Genomic DNA, 13,909 nt, shown 5'->3' with positions numbered 1-13,909 from the left:
GAGAGTGATGTATGGAGGCAGACAGCTGGTTCTCTGATCTCCTCTCTGCAGTGAGAGTGATGTATGGAGGCAGACAGCTAGTTCTCTGGTCTCCTGTTCTCTGCAGCACTACCAGACTGAATATCAGTGGGTCAGGTTCTCATGGCCTGGTGGCCTGGCACAAGAGGCAGCATTCCTCCAATTATTCTCGGCCGGCCAGCGAGCATCCCGCCCGCTAGCAGCAGCGACACGGCCTGATGAGATTGGGCACAGAATGCCTGCCAAACAGGAGATAGCCTGCTGTTTGAAGGTGGCGGTGCAGTGAATAGCGAGCTCTGTGGCTCTGACCCCCCTCATCTCCCCCAGCTCTAGTTCACACCTCTCCTCTACTGGGCCTCCCATTTGTCTGATTCTGTCATTTACATCACAAGTTCTGATATTATATCATACTTAGAAGATATGTAGTCATGTTACGCGACTGGACAATGAGCATTTTTTGTTGTTATATTATATACATTTGTATACAAACACGTCCAAGAAAATGACGTCTCTCTCATGTTGGAAAGTTTAAAATGTGACAACACTATGCCAAAGAACAATAAAAAACATTTTTTAATGAAAAAACAAATTGTGCATTTCCAGTTGTGACCATAATTAAAAGAAGAGACTTTGAAGTCTCACGGTTTGTGAAATGAGTCGCTGTTCTTGTCATGGTCAACCATTGGTGCATCAAACAAGTAAGGATTATTTTCACTGCGGAAAGTGAGACTCGCTTCATAACCCGTTTTACATCAACAACATATCACAGAAAATGAAGTCTGCTTGTCAACCAACCGATAAGAACGTCTGATGTAGCTCCCCACTCTAGCATATACCCAAGAATTCTATAGCGTAGAAAGAATTACCTCGGCACCGAGCCCCCCACTGCCATGTGTCCCTGGATTAAAGCTTTACAGACCTCAGTGTTTCTCAGTGTTCCCCAGAGGTGGGCAAAATGCTTCCACCGAAGGGTCAGTGACAGGCAGTGCTAGTCTATTGCCCAGCACTATAATCACATTATGCACTTCTCTCTTGCTGAATTAGAGGGTGTCTCTGTTTTGGGGAGGTAGGTCAGGGGATTCTCGTCTGGCACAAAACCGTCCAAGCAGTTACACGCTGACACATCCTCTAATGAACTTTGTAGTTCAGCGTTTAAGAACAAGCTACATAGGGAACTTAGTAGCGGTGCCTGAAATCCCGTTAGGCGGTGAATATGGACATCCTACAGGGAATTCAGGAGGAGGTACCAATAGGCGAGCTGAGAGAATAATGAAATTAGACTCTGGAGGCTATGCTGACTATGCAAATGTGAATGATTTATAATGGTTCATTTCCATTATCTAGAGTTTACTCTGCATTTGTATATATGATTATGCAATATGATAATATATTAAATTGACATGTCGGCCATTTTAAAAATGTTCATGTTTGTGTTTGTTATCATCAGGACAAAAGAGCTACAGTAGATATCATACATCTCCCAGTTAGTTAGCAGGTAGCGGTTCAGGCTAGTAAGGTGGATTCATAGAGTTACACATAGAACACATACATTTTTTTTTGTCACATGCACCGAATATAACAGATGTAGACCTTAATGTGAAACGCTTACTTACTACAAGCCTTTAACCAACAATGTAGAGTAAGAAAACATTTGCTAAATAACCTAAAGTAAAAAGAGTAGGAGGCAGACAGCTGTCCCTCGCATACTCTAGTAAAAGCTTGAAAAACAATTTTAAAAAGTGACAATAGTACTTCTTGTCCCTTTTGAGACGCCGTAGCCAGTTTTACTCTTCATGACAATAGTCAGAATGAATCTAAGATAACTCAAGATATCTGTTATTAATAAAAAAAAACCTTGCTGAAGACCAAAGCGAACCAAAATGTCGTCATAACATGTAAACAAACTGTTTCGGATGGGAAACATGCCTTCACTCTCTGTGTCTGTGTCTTTCACTATGATGTACTCCCTCCCCTTTAGAAACATGCCTTCACTCTCTGTGTCTGTGTCTTTCACTATGATGTACTCCCTCCCCCTTTAGAAACATGCCTTCACTCATTGTGTCTGTGTCTTTCACTATGATGTACTCCCTCCCCTTTAGAAACATGCCTTCACTCTCTGTGTCTGTGTCTTTCACTATGATGTACTCCCTTCCCCTTTAGAAACATGCCTTCACTCTCTGTGTCTGTGTCTTTCACTATGATGTACTCCCTTCCCCTTTAGAAACATGCCTTCACTCTCTGTGTCTGTGTCTTTGACTATGATGTACTCCCTTCCCCATTAGAAACATGCCTTCACTCTCTGTGTCTGTGTCTTTCACTATGATGTACTCCCTTCCCCTTTAGAAACATGCCTTCACTCTCTGTGTCTGTGTCTTTCACTATGATGTACTCCCTCCCCCTTTAGAAACATGCCTTCACTCTCTATGTCTGTGTCTTTCACTATTATGTACTCCCTTCCCCTTTAGAAACATGCCTTCACTCTGTGTCTGTGTCTTTCACTATGATGTACTCCCTCCCCCTTTAGAAACATGCCTTCACTCTCTGTGTCTGTGTCTTTCACTATGATGTACTCCCTTCCCCTTTAGAAACATGCCTTCACTCTCTGTGTCTGTGTCTTTCACTATGATGTACTCCCTCTCCCTTTAGAAACATGCCTTCACTCTCTGTGTCTGTGTCTTTCACTATGATGTACTCCCTCCCCTTTAGAAACATGCCTTCACTCTCTGTGTCTGTGTCTTTCACTATGATGTACTCCCTCCCCCTTTAGAAACATGCCTTCACTCATTGTGTCTGTGTCTTTCACTATGATGTACTCCCTCCCCATTAGAAACATGCCTTCACTCTCTATGTCTGTGTCTTTCACTATGATGTACTCCCTCCCCCTTTAGAAACATGCCTTCACTCTCTGTGTCTGTGTCTTTCACTATTATGTACTCTCTTCCCCTTTAGAAATTCCAACTTCAAACGTTTACAGTTATCGGGAGGAAGTTTGCAATTACTCCCTCACATGTGGGAAAAAATTAAGCAACTGACAGACAGGCATTTTTGTCCAGCAGAGCCTAAATGTGTGTGCTTCCCAAATTGCACCATTAGCCCTATATAGTGCACTACCTATGACCAGAGGCCCATGGGCTCACTACAATAAGGTGCCATTTAGAATGACAAGCAGCAATGTGAGTGCAAGGAGAAGGAAGTGTGCGACATTAAAAAGGGCACTGACAACTGCAAAACAAATGTACACTAACATCAAGCATGAGAACAATTCAGATTTTGTGTAATTATACAACAGGAGAGTCAACAGTTGTTACACCCCCCCCCAGCTCACACCTGCCTACATAAGGTCTCACAGTTGACAGTGCTTGTCAGAGCAAAAACAAAGCTATGAGGTCAAAATAATTGTCCTTAGAGCTCCGAGACAGGAATGCATCGAGGCATAGATCTGGGGAAGGGTACCAAAACATTTCACATCTAACCTTGAGGGGATCTGCAGAGAAGAACGGGAGAAACTCCCCAAATACAGAAGCTTGTAGTGTCATACCCAAGAAGACTCGAGGTTGTAATCGCTGCCAAATGTGCTTTAACAAAGTACTGAGTAAAGGGTCTGAATACTTATGTAAATGTGATATTTCCAATCATTTTATACATTTGCAAAAAAAAAAACTCTCAAGTTTTTTTGTTGCTTTGTCACTATTGTCACGCCTTGGTCTTAGTATTTTGTGTTTTCTTTATTATTTGGTCAGACCAGGGTGGGACATGGGTTTATGTGTTGTGTTCGTATTGGGGTTTTATAGCATTGGGATTGTGTATGATTAGGGGTGTGTCTAGTTAGGCTTGGCTGCCTGAGGCGGTTCTCAATCAGAGTCAGGTGATTCTCGTTGTCTCTGATTGGGAACCGTATTTAGGTAGCCTGGTTTCGCTTTGTATTTCGTGGGTGATTGTTCCTGTCTCTGTGTAGTTTCACCAGATAGGCTGTAATAGGTTTCACGTTCCGTTTGTTGTTTTGTATTTTGTATCGTTATTTCATGTGTCACTTTTTCTATTTAAGTCATGAGTAACCACTACGCTGCATTTCGGTCCGACTCTCTTTCTACAATCGAAGAACGCCGTTACAACTATGGTGTATTGTTCGTAGATTGATCAGGTGGAATTAAAAAAAAAACATTTTAGAATAAGGCTGCAATGTAACAAAATGTGGAAAATATCAAGTGGTCTGAATACTTTCCGAATGCACTGTATTTAAGCTAAATAGCGACCTAATAAAAGGTTAAGACAGAATTGAGATTGATCAGGTCTCATTGCTCCTTACAGAAAATCAAGGCACCTTTAACATTACAGTGTAGACCATAAGTTCTACTTCTGTCATGAACAAAAACTTCTTCAAATCTATGTTGAGTAACGGGGACTCTTATCAATGTTCCTTTAGTGTTTACAGTTTGTTATACCAATGACTATATCAGTCTACACATTGGTTTGATAACCCTCCAAAACCTAGCAGTGGAGTGATTTTCTGCATGGGGGCCCTTTTTAGGTTGTTCTGGAGCAGGGGGACAATAAGGGGCAGGGATAGGGGAGGGGGATATAGGGGCACCAGCACCAGTAGCACCAGCCACAGGAAGCTTATCTGAGTCAATGTTCATCTGTTGGTTACTTGGGTTAAGGCTGCGATCCTCAGCTCATCCATCTAGCTAGGAGAGAGCATCCTCCATGGAAGGTTCAGCTGCTGATGAACTCCAATCGAGGAGCTTCAGTCTCAGGCACATCTGTCAGATGGGTGTCACTTGCCATGCTGTTGTTGCTCTGGAAGCTGGGGACAGATATATCTTGTGTCTCATCCAAGGGGAGGAAAGTGACTTGGAGCAGAAGGTTGCTGAGCTGCACCTTCTCAGTTCCAGCCCGACCCTGAATATTGTAGATGTGGAGTGCAGGCTTTGAAACCATGACAGTGTAGACATTTGGTTACCACTTGTTGCCGGGCTTGCGTTTTCCTCTGCATCCTTTATTAGCCACGCAAACTTGTTCACCATTGGAAAGAGACTGGCCCTTAACTCTCTTGTTATATTGGCCAGACTGGTGTCTCTGTTCCACTGCAAAATTCTTCTGAGTTGGGAGCATGGCAGACGGGAGGTCGCTCACCGGGGACTTCACTTAGACATTGCAGTCTAAGACAGTCTCCTGCTGGAAGACGTTCTTGAACATCAGGTCAACAGGCGGCCTGGGTACTCTACGAAACATCAAGTAGAAGGTTGCGAAGCCAGTGGTCGCATGAGCAGTACGGTTGTACACAAATCTCATGTTCTGGACCATCTGGTGCCACTTATGCTTTGACATTTGGGGTCAAGTATCTCAGAATATTGCCTAGTGTCCACCGTTCCTCAGTGCCACCGTTCCCGATGGTAGGGGGTGATCCAAGAGTTCATGACACCGGCCAACTGTAAGAGTTCAGTCATGAGTTCACTTTGGAAATTCGCTCCCTTGTTCCGAGTGGAGTTGGGTAGGAAATCCATAGACACAGAAGAAGTTGTCCCAAAGCTTCTTTGCCACTTTCTTCGCTGTCTGGTCCCGGCAAGAGAATGCATGTGGTAGCTTGGTGAAGTGATCAGTAATCACTAGAACATCTACAGACATATTCTTGTTGTCTTCATCAGACCAGAGGTTCCAGTGAGGCAGTGGTCTTGGTGATCTCCAGGTTTTTTTTTGCTGCAGGCTCTGTGGTCTTGGTGATCTCCAGGTTTTTTTTTGCTGCAGGCTCTGTGGTCTTGGTGATCTCCAGGTTTTTTTTTTGCTGCAGGCTCTGTGGTCTTGGTGATCTCCAGAGGGGTTTTTGTTGCAGGCTCAGTGGTCTTGGTGATCTCCAGAGGGTTTTTTGCTGCAGGCTCTGTGGTCTTGGTGATCTCCAGAGGGGTTTTTGTTGCAGGCTCAGTGGTCTTGGTGATCTCCAGAGGGTTTTTTGCTGCAGGCTCTGTGGTCCTGGTGATCTCCAGAGGGGTTTTTGTTGCAGGCTCAGTGGTCTTGGTGATCTCCAGAGGGTTTTTTGCTGCAGGCTCTGTGGTCCTGGTGATCTCCAGGGGGGCTTTTGCTTCAGGCTCTGTGGTCTTGGTGATCTCCAGGGGGGCTTTTGCTGCAGGCTCTGTGGTCTTGGTGATCTCCAGAGGGGCTTTTGCTGCAGGCTCTGTGGTCTTGGTGATCTCCAGAGGTGCTTTTGCTGCAGGCTCTGTGGTCTTGGTGATCTCCAGGGGGGTTTTTGCTGCAGGCTCTGTGGTCTTGCTTAGGTCACACCTTTGATAGGTCTTGGCATAGTTGCGGATGGTCTTTCTCCGAGTCGTGCCAGAATAGCCTCTGATGGGTGAGGAAGAGGGTCCCAGCCAGGTCACAAACACCAGAAAAAGCCTCCTTCCTCAGAGTCTCAGGCAGGACGTACTGGATGCTCCTGATCAGCGGATCATTCAGGATATCATTCAGCAGTGTGCCACTGAAATTCAAACACTTGTTACATGTACATGTGTGTGTTTGTGTGTGTGTGTTTGTGTGTGTGTGTGTGTTTGTGTGTGTGTGTGTTTGTGTGTGTGTGTGCTTCTTATATTGTCATTATCTATTATCCCAACTAACTGTAGGAAGCATTGTAAATCATAATTCATACTTCAAACAATTGAACATAAATTGTATCTACAGACTTTGTTAGTACTTCCTGTTCTCTTACATTCTGTGCCTTCTGTAGTGAAAACTGCTGACAGAAGTGAGCCTGTCCACATACTGATATGACTGCTCTGAAGAACAATGGTTGTTGGGACTCTATAGTCTACACTTTCTTCTTTTGAAGTTGTATTGAACACAATGGCAGCTGCCGCCTGGTCACTCTCTGGCCCTCTTCACTGAGAAATCTTCCCACAGTTCTGACCCTCAAGCTCACCACAGTTTCACCCACATTTCAACGAAATACATCACCATATCAAGAGTGCATCCATTTTGACCCTGATCCCTTGAACCACGACCCCAGCTGTAAAGGTTGCTTCCACCAAACCCCTTCACTACATGCCCTGGCTGCCCTGGGCCAGCAGCCCGTTGTCTTAGATGCTCTAATCATTCATCTGCTGACAGGTAGGGTAGGCTATGACCTGGAGAAGGACTTTCTACAGGGCAGGGCAGGAAACATTACCTAGGTATCGTTGACATGTAGATCATCAATTTCATGTATTTAACCAATGCTCAATGGTCAGTGGTTGATATTGAATGAATGAGTTCAGTGGTGATCGATACTTGTTTGGGGACCTCAAGTACTTGTTATCTTCTCTTCTTCTTTGTTCCGCAACCATACCAATTAATTACATGGTATAAGGACCTGTTTAGTTTCTCCTGACCAAAAATCATTAAGCCACACGTGCTATCTAAACGCAGTCATAATTTAACCATATATTTAAGAGCACTGGGTAGTAACCCATTGGCATATATTTCTGTGTAATCACCTTTGTTTTGAAGATAGAATAAAAGCCCAGTGTTATATATCTAGGTGGTTTAATCCTAATGATTGTCCTTGTTGTCCTGCTTCTCTTCACAGGGTCATGACGAGGGGTGAGAGATTCCTTTGGCTGTCTGATCTATTGATAAGTCATGTCTCTGCTCTTTCCAGCTCTGACCCTGTGATCAGAATGAATGAGCTAGGCCACAGCTTCTCTCTCAGAGGCTTCTCATTCATTCACACTGAGTGACGACCACTGAAGACCACTCCATCTCCCCCCCACAGATCCACACCACACAGCCGCCACTATGACCGATTCAGCAGGCAGCTTTTCAAAGCTTGCCTGGCTGTCAGATTAATGTCGTCTAGCAGAGACATTGTGATGCTAACTAGACTAACACCGTGTTCTGCATGCCTCACCTGGAGGCTGGAGCCATGGTTGACCAGGTCTCACTGCAGAGAGAAATGAAATATGAACAATACACTTTCTCTTTCTCCTATCCTACCTGTAATCCCAGAGCAGAGGACACCTCAGACATCACAGAGACTGAGAAGCTACAGGGAGATACTTTTACAAAACTTTTTTGTCTGTGAAAATGCTCTAATGTTGAAAGTCCAAAGAACAGTTGGAGTCACACCACTTTTCTAAACATAAGTGATTTGCTATAACCCTTATTTCAGAGTGGTATGAAGATGACAACTTTAACTCACTCAATCAATAATCTAGTTCATACCACTGCTTTGTCAAATGAAGATGACCAATCGACTCTACTGGATTAATTCATTTCAAAGATTGTGATTTATTGTTACATTATTCCCTGACTGTCATCACCCCTGGTGAGACTCCCTATTCTAATGTCATGAGCAATGAGAGTGATTGAGAAAGAAGACAAGAGAAAGCAGGAGTATGCTGGAGTGTGTGATTGCAAATGAGTAGGCTATCAGAGAGAGGGAGAGAGTTGGGGCAAAGAGACAATGAGAGAGTGGGGGCAAAGAGAGAAAGAGAAAGGGAAAGAGAGATGAGAGGGAGAGAGAGAGATGACAGACAGACAGACAGACAGACAGACAGACAGACAGACAGACAGACAGACAGACAGACAGACAGACAGACAGACAGACAGACAGACAGACAGACAGACAGACAGACAGACAGACAGACAGACAGACAGACAGACAGACAGACAGACAGACAGACAGACAGACAGACAGACAGACAGACAGACAGACAGACAGACAGACAGACAGACAGACAGACAGACAGACAGACAGACAGACAGACAGAGTAACATAGAGTTGAATCTTTGTGAGACCCAGACAGTGTTCTTCAGTAGGGCTTAGTCACTCCTATAGTAATAGGGTCAGACAGAACCTTGCCGAGTCTGCAGGCCCGTCAGCTCAGTCAAATTACAGATAGAGAGAGGCCCCTTCATCTCCCCTTCCTACTACCTCTCAACAGACCCTGATGACAGGACAGGCTTTGGCTTGGTGCCAGGCCAGTCCAGCCATGGACCTCTGCCAGCACTCTGTGCCTTCTGTCACTAGAGGACACACTGTATAATTAGCAATACTGTATGCTTACAGTAGACAGTATATGGACGTCAGACACAAATCTCCCATTGACACCAATTAGTGTTTGTATTAGGGTATCACAGGATATCCACATTCAGCCCACTATCAGAGCCACCATCTTTAGAGGCCTTTTAGTGAGAGTGTATACTATATAAAGTGTATACTATATAAAGTGTATACTATATAAAGTGTATACTATATAAAGTATATACTATATAAAGTGTATACTATATAAAGTGTATACTATATAAAAAAAATGTTAACAGGAAATATCCCATTAGTAAACATAATAGTGTATAACTAATATGTGCCAATGTAAATGTATTTTGCTATCTTTCACAAAGTTGAAAAAAATAAACCTGATTACAATAATTGATTGGATTTATTTTGCCTTTTTCTGTCAACTGAGTGAGGTACTCAAAGAGCTTTACATAGTAGGGGGAAACTCACCTTATCCACCACCAATGTGTAGCACCTGGGGGATGCATGGCAATCATTTTTGTGCCAGAATGCTCACCACACATCAGCTGAAGAGGTGAGGAGCGATATATGCCAATTAGGAATGAGGGGATTATTTTGTGGCCGTTGTGGAATGGGGCCAGATTGAGAATGATTTGTACCATGGGATTTTTAATGACCACAGAGAGTCAGGACACCCGTTTAACATCCTGTCAGGACCCGGTTACGAACCCGGGTCTCCGGAGTGAGAAACAGTCACTTAACCAACTGAGCCACGAATAGTCGGCAAAACCCAGAAGATGAGGCAGACACAGCAGTACTTGAGACGGTGTATTTAATGAAGTAAAAAGTGAAGTACTTCAGGAAAACATGTAACTCCACAACCTCAAAAGGAATCCTACAAGAACAAAGGTAATCCTCCAAGACAAAAAAGGTAAATCCACAAGGTGGAAGGTATAGCACAAAAAGCCTCAAAAGATACTAAAAAAAAACAAACAAGAACAAAAAACAGAATTCCACAAGAGAGTCCATCGGGATCAACAAGAGTTCTCAGAGTACTAGGGCTGGGTGCTAACATACAAACACAGAGCAAAGAACAGAGGAAAACAAAGGGTTTAAATACAATCAGGGGAAACGAGGCACAGGTGCAAATAATAATGGGGATCAAGGGAAAACATTTACATTACATTTAAGTCATTTAGCTGACGCTCTTATCCAGAGCGACTTACAAATTGGTGCGTTCACCTTATGACATCCAGTGGAGCAGCCACTTTACAATAGTGCATCTAAATCTTTTAAGGGGGGGGGTGAGAAGGATTACTTTATCCTATCCTAGCTATTCCTTAAAGAGGTGGGGTTTCAGGTGTCTCCGGAAGGTGGTGATTGACTCCGCTGTCCTGGCGTCGTGAGGGAGTTTGTTCCACCATTGGGGGGGCCAGAGCAGCGAACAGTTTTGACTGGGCTGAGCGGGAACTGTACTTCCTCAGTGGTAGGGAGGCGAGCAGGCCAGAGGTGGATGAACGCAGTGCCCTTGTTTGGGTGTAGGGCCTGATCAGAGCCTGGAGGTACTGAGGTGCCGTTCCCCTCACAGCTCCGTAGGCAAGCACCATGGTCTTGTAGCGGATGCGAGCTTCAACTGGAAGCCAGTGGAGAGAGCGGAGGAGCGGGGTGACGTGAGAGAACTTGGGAAGGTTGAACACCAGACGGGCTGCGGCGTTCTGGATGAGTTGTAGGAGGCAGGGTCGTACTCTGCGGATGTTGTAGAGCATGAACCTACAGGAACGGGCCACCGCCTTGATGTTAGTTGAGAACGACAGGGTGTTGTCCAGGATCACGCCAAGGTTCTTAGCGCTCTGGGAGGAGGACACAATGGAGTTGTCAACCGTGATGGTGAGATCATGGAACGGGCAGTCCTTCCCCGGGAGGAAGAGCACCTCTGTCTTGCCGAGGTTCTGCTTGAGGTGGTGATCCGTCATCCACACTGATATGTCTGCCAGACATGCAGAGATGCGATTCGCCACCTGGTCATCAGAAGGGTGAAAGGAGAAGATTAATTGTGTGTCGTCTGCATAGCAATGATAGGAGAGACCATGTGAGGTTATGACAGAGCCAAGTGACTTGGTGTATAGCGAGAATAGGAGAGGGCCTAGAACAGAGCCCTGGGGGACACCAGTGGTGAGAGCGCGTGGTGAGGAGACAGATTCTCGCCACACCACCTGGTAGGAGCGACCTGTCAGGTAGGACGCAATCCAAGCGTGGGCCGCACCGGAGATGCCCAACTCGGAGAGGGTGGAGAGGAGGATCTAATGGTTCACAGTATCGAAGGCAGCCGATAGATCTAGAAGGATGAGAGCAGAGGAGAGAGAGTTAGCTTTAGCAGTGCGGAGCACCTCCGTGATACAGAGAAGAGCAGTCTCAGTTGAATGACTAGTCTTGAAACCTGAGGTCAAAAGGCACAATGGGGGCATCTAGTGACCAAAAACCGGAACAACCCTGGCCAAATCCTGACAGAATCCCCCCCCCTAGGAACGGCTCCTGACGTTCCAACCAGCGCTCTCAGGGTGGAGGGCCCTGAACTGACGAATGAGGTCAGGGTCCAGTATGTCTTTGGCAGGAACCCAGGAACGCTCCTTGGGACCGTAGCCTTCCCAGTCCACCAGATACTGCCAGGACTGCTGCACCCGGCGGGAATCCAGTATCCGATGGACGGTATAAGCCAGCTGGCCTCCAATGACACGAGGCGGAGGAGGAGGTCTGTCTGCCGGGACAATGGGAGAAAAAACAACAGGTTTTAATAAGGAAATGTGAAACGTGGGATTAATCTTAAGGGATCTGGGTAAGTGTAGGCGATAAGAAACTGGGTTAACTCTCCTGGCAACCTTAAAGGGACCGATGTATTTTTGGGACAGTTTGCGAGACTCCACCCGTAGTGGTAAGTCTCTTGTGGAGAGCCAGACTCTCTGGCCGGGGCGCAGGGTAGGCCCGGGACGGCGACGTCTGTTGGCTTGTTGTTGGTACCTCTGTGAGGAACGCATAAGATTAAGACGGGTCTTCCTCCACATAAGCCGACAGCGTCTGACGAACTTCAAGGCTGAAGGCACTCTGACTTCTGCCTCCTGGTCCGGGAACAATGGAGGGGCATAGCCAAACTGACACTCCTGGGGGGACATACCAGTGGAGGAGGAGCGCAAGGTGTTGTGCGCGTATTCGGCCCAAACAATGAAGGACGACCATGTGGACGGGTTGTTACGAGTCATACATCGGAGGGTGGTTTCCAGCTCTTGATTCATCCTCTCAGTTTGGCCGTTGGACTCCGGATGGTACCCTGAAGATAGACTGGCAGAAGCCCCCATGAGTTGGCAGAAGGCCTTCCAAAACCTAGAGGCGAACTGGGGACCTCTGTCAGAAACCATATCTTGAGGAATGCCGAAGACTCGGAACACATGATTAATTACCAACTCAGCCGTTTCCTTGGCAGAAGGTAACTTAGTCAGAAGGACGAACCTGGCCGCCTTTGAAAACCTGTCGATAATGACTAGGATAGTAGTATTGCCATGGGATGGAGGAAGGCCAGTAATGAAGTCCAACGAGATATGGGACCAGGGTCTGTGGGGAACAGGTAAAGGGTGAAGGAGTCCTTGCGGGCGGAGGTGAGAAGATTTGCCCTGGCAGCACACGGGGCAGGCATTGACGAAAGTGGCAATGTCTTCTCTTATGGTAGGCCACCAGAACTTACGCTGGATGAACTCCAAGGTGCGACCTACGCCCGGGTGACAGGTGAGGCGAGAGGAGTGCCCCCACAGAAGGACCTGAGTCCTCACTGCCTTGGGGACAAACAACCGATTGGCAGGACCTCCTTTCGGGTCCGGTTCAATAGCTTGAGCTCGTCTCACGGTATCCTCAACTTGCCACGAGATCGGAGCCACGATCTTAGCAGCAGGAAGGACAGGCATGTACGTGTCATCTCGAATGGCAGGAGCGTAGACTCGGGACAGGGCATCCGGTTTGAGATTCTTCGACCCGGGCCGATAGGTGAGGATAAACTGGAATTGATTGAAGAAAAGAGACCATCTAGCTTGTCTAGAGTTCAACCGCTTCGCCTGCTGGATATACTCCAGATTTTTGTGGTCCGTAAGCACTTGAAACGGGTGAGAAGCCCCCTCGAGCCAGTGTCTCCATTCCTTCAATGCCATCTTAACCGCTAGGAGTTCACGATCCCCCACATCGTAGTTCCTCTCAGCCGGGGTAAGCCGGTGTGAGAAGAAAGCGCACGGATGAAGCTTCTTGTCTTCACCCCTCTGAGACAGGACAGCTCCAACACCAACCTCTGAGGCATCTACCTCCACCACAAACGGTTTCCCGTAGTCGGTAGTATCAGGATGGGAGCAGAGAGGACGCGCTGCTTGAGTCCTTGGAAGGCTGTCTCAGCTTCTCTTCCCCACAAAAACCTTGCATTGCCACCCTTGGTTAAAGCTGAGAGAGGGGCTGCCACCAAGCTGAAGTTCTTGATGAACTTGCGGTAAAAGTTAGTGAAGCCCAGGAAACGCTGAACTTCCTTAACGGATTTGGGGGTGGGCAATCCGCTACCGCCCCTACCTTCCTGGGGTCCATTTGGACTCGACCGGGTTCCACTACAAATCCCAGGAATTGTACTCGGGATGAATGGAATTCACATTTTTCCGGCTTAACGTACAGATGGCTGTCTAGGAGGCGTTTGAGTACTTGTCTGACATGCTTAGTGTGTTCTTGAAGAGAGCTCGAAAAGATGAGGATGTCATCCAAGTAAACGAACACAAATATGTTAAGCATATCCCTAAGCACATTGTTTATGAGCGCTTGGAACACCGCTGGGGCGTTGGTCAGGCCGAAGGGCATCACCAAGTATTCATAGTGACCAGTAGGCGTGTTGAA

The sequence above is a fragment of the Oncorhynchus gorbuscha genome, linkage group LG01, assembly GCF_021184085.1.
Source record: "Oncorhynchus gorbuscha isolate QuinsamMale2020 ecotype Even-year linkage group LG01, OgorEven_v1.0, whole genome shotgun sequence".
NCBI classification, from domain to species: Eukaryota; Metazoa; Chordata; class Actinopteri; order Salmoniformes; family Salmonidae; genus Oncorhynchus; species Oncorhynchus gorbuscha.
This window is presented reverse-complemented; position numbering follows the sequence as displayed.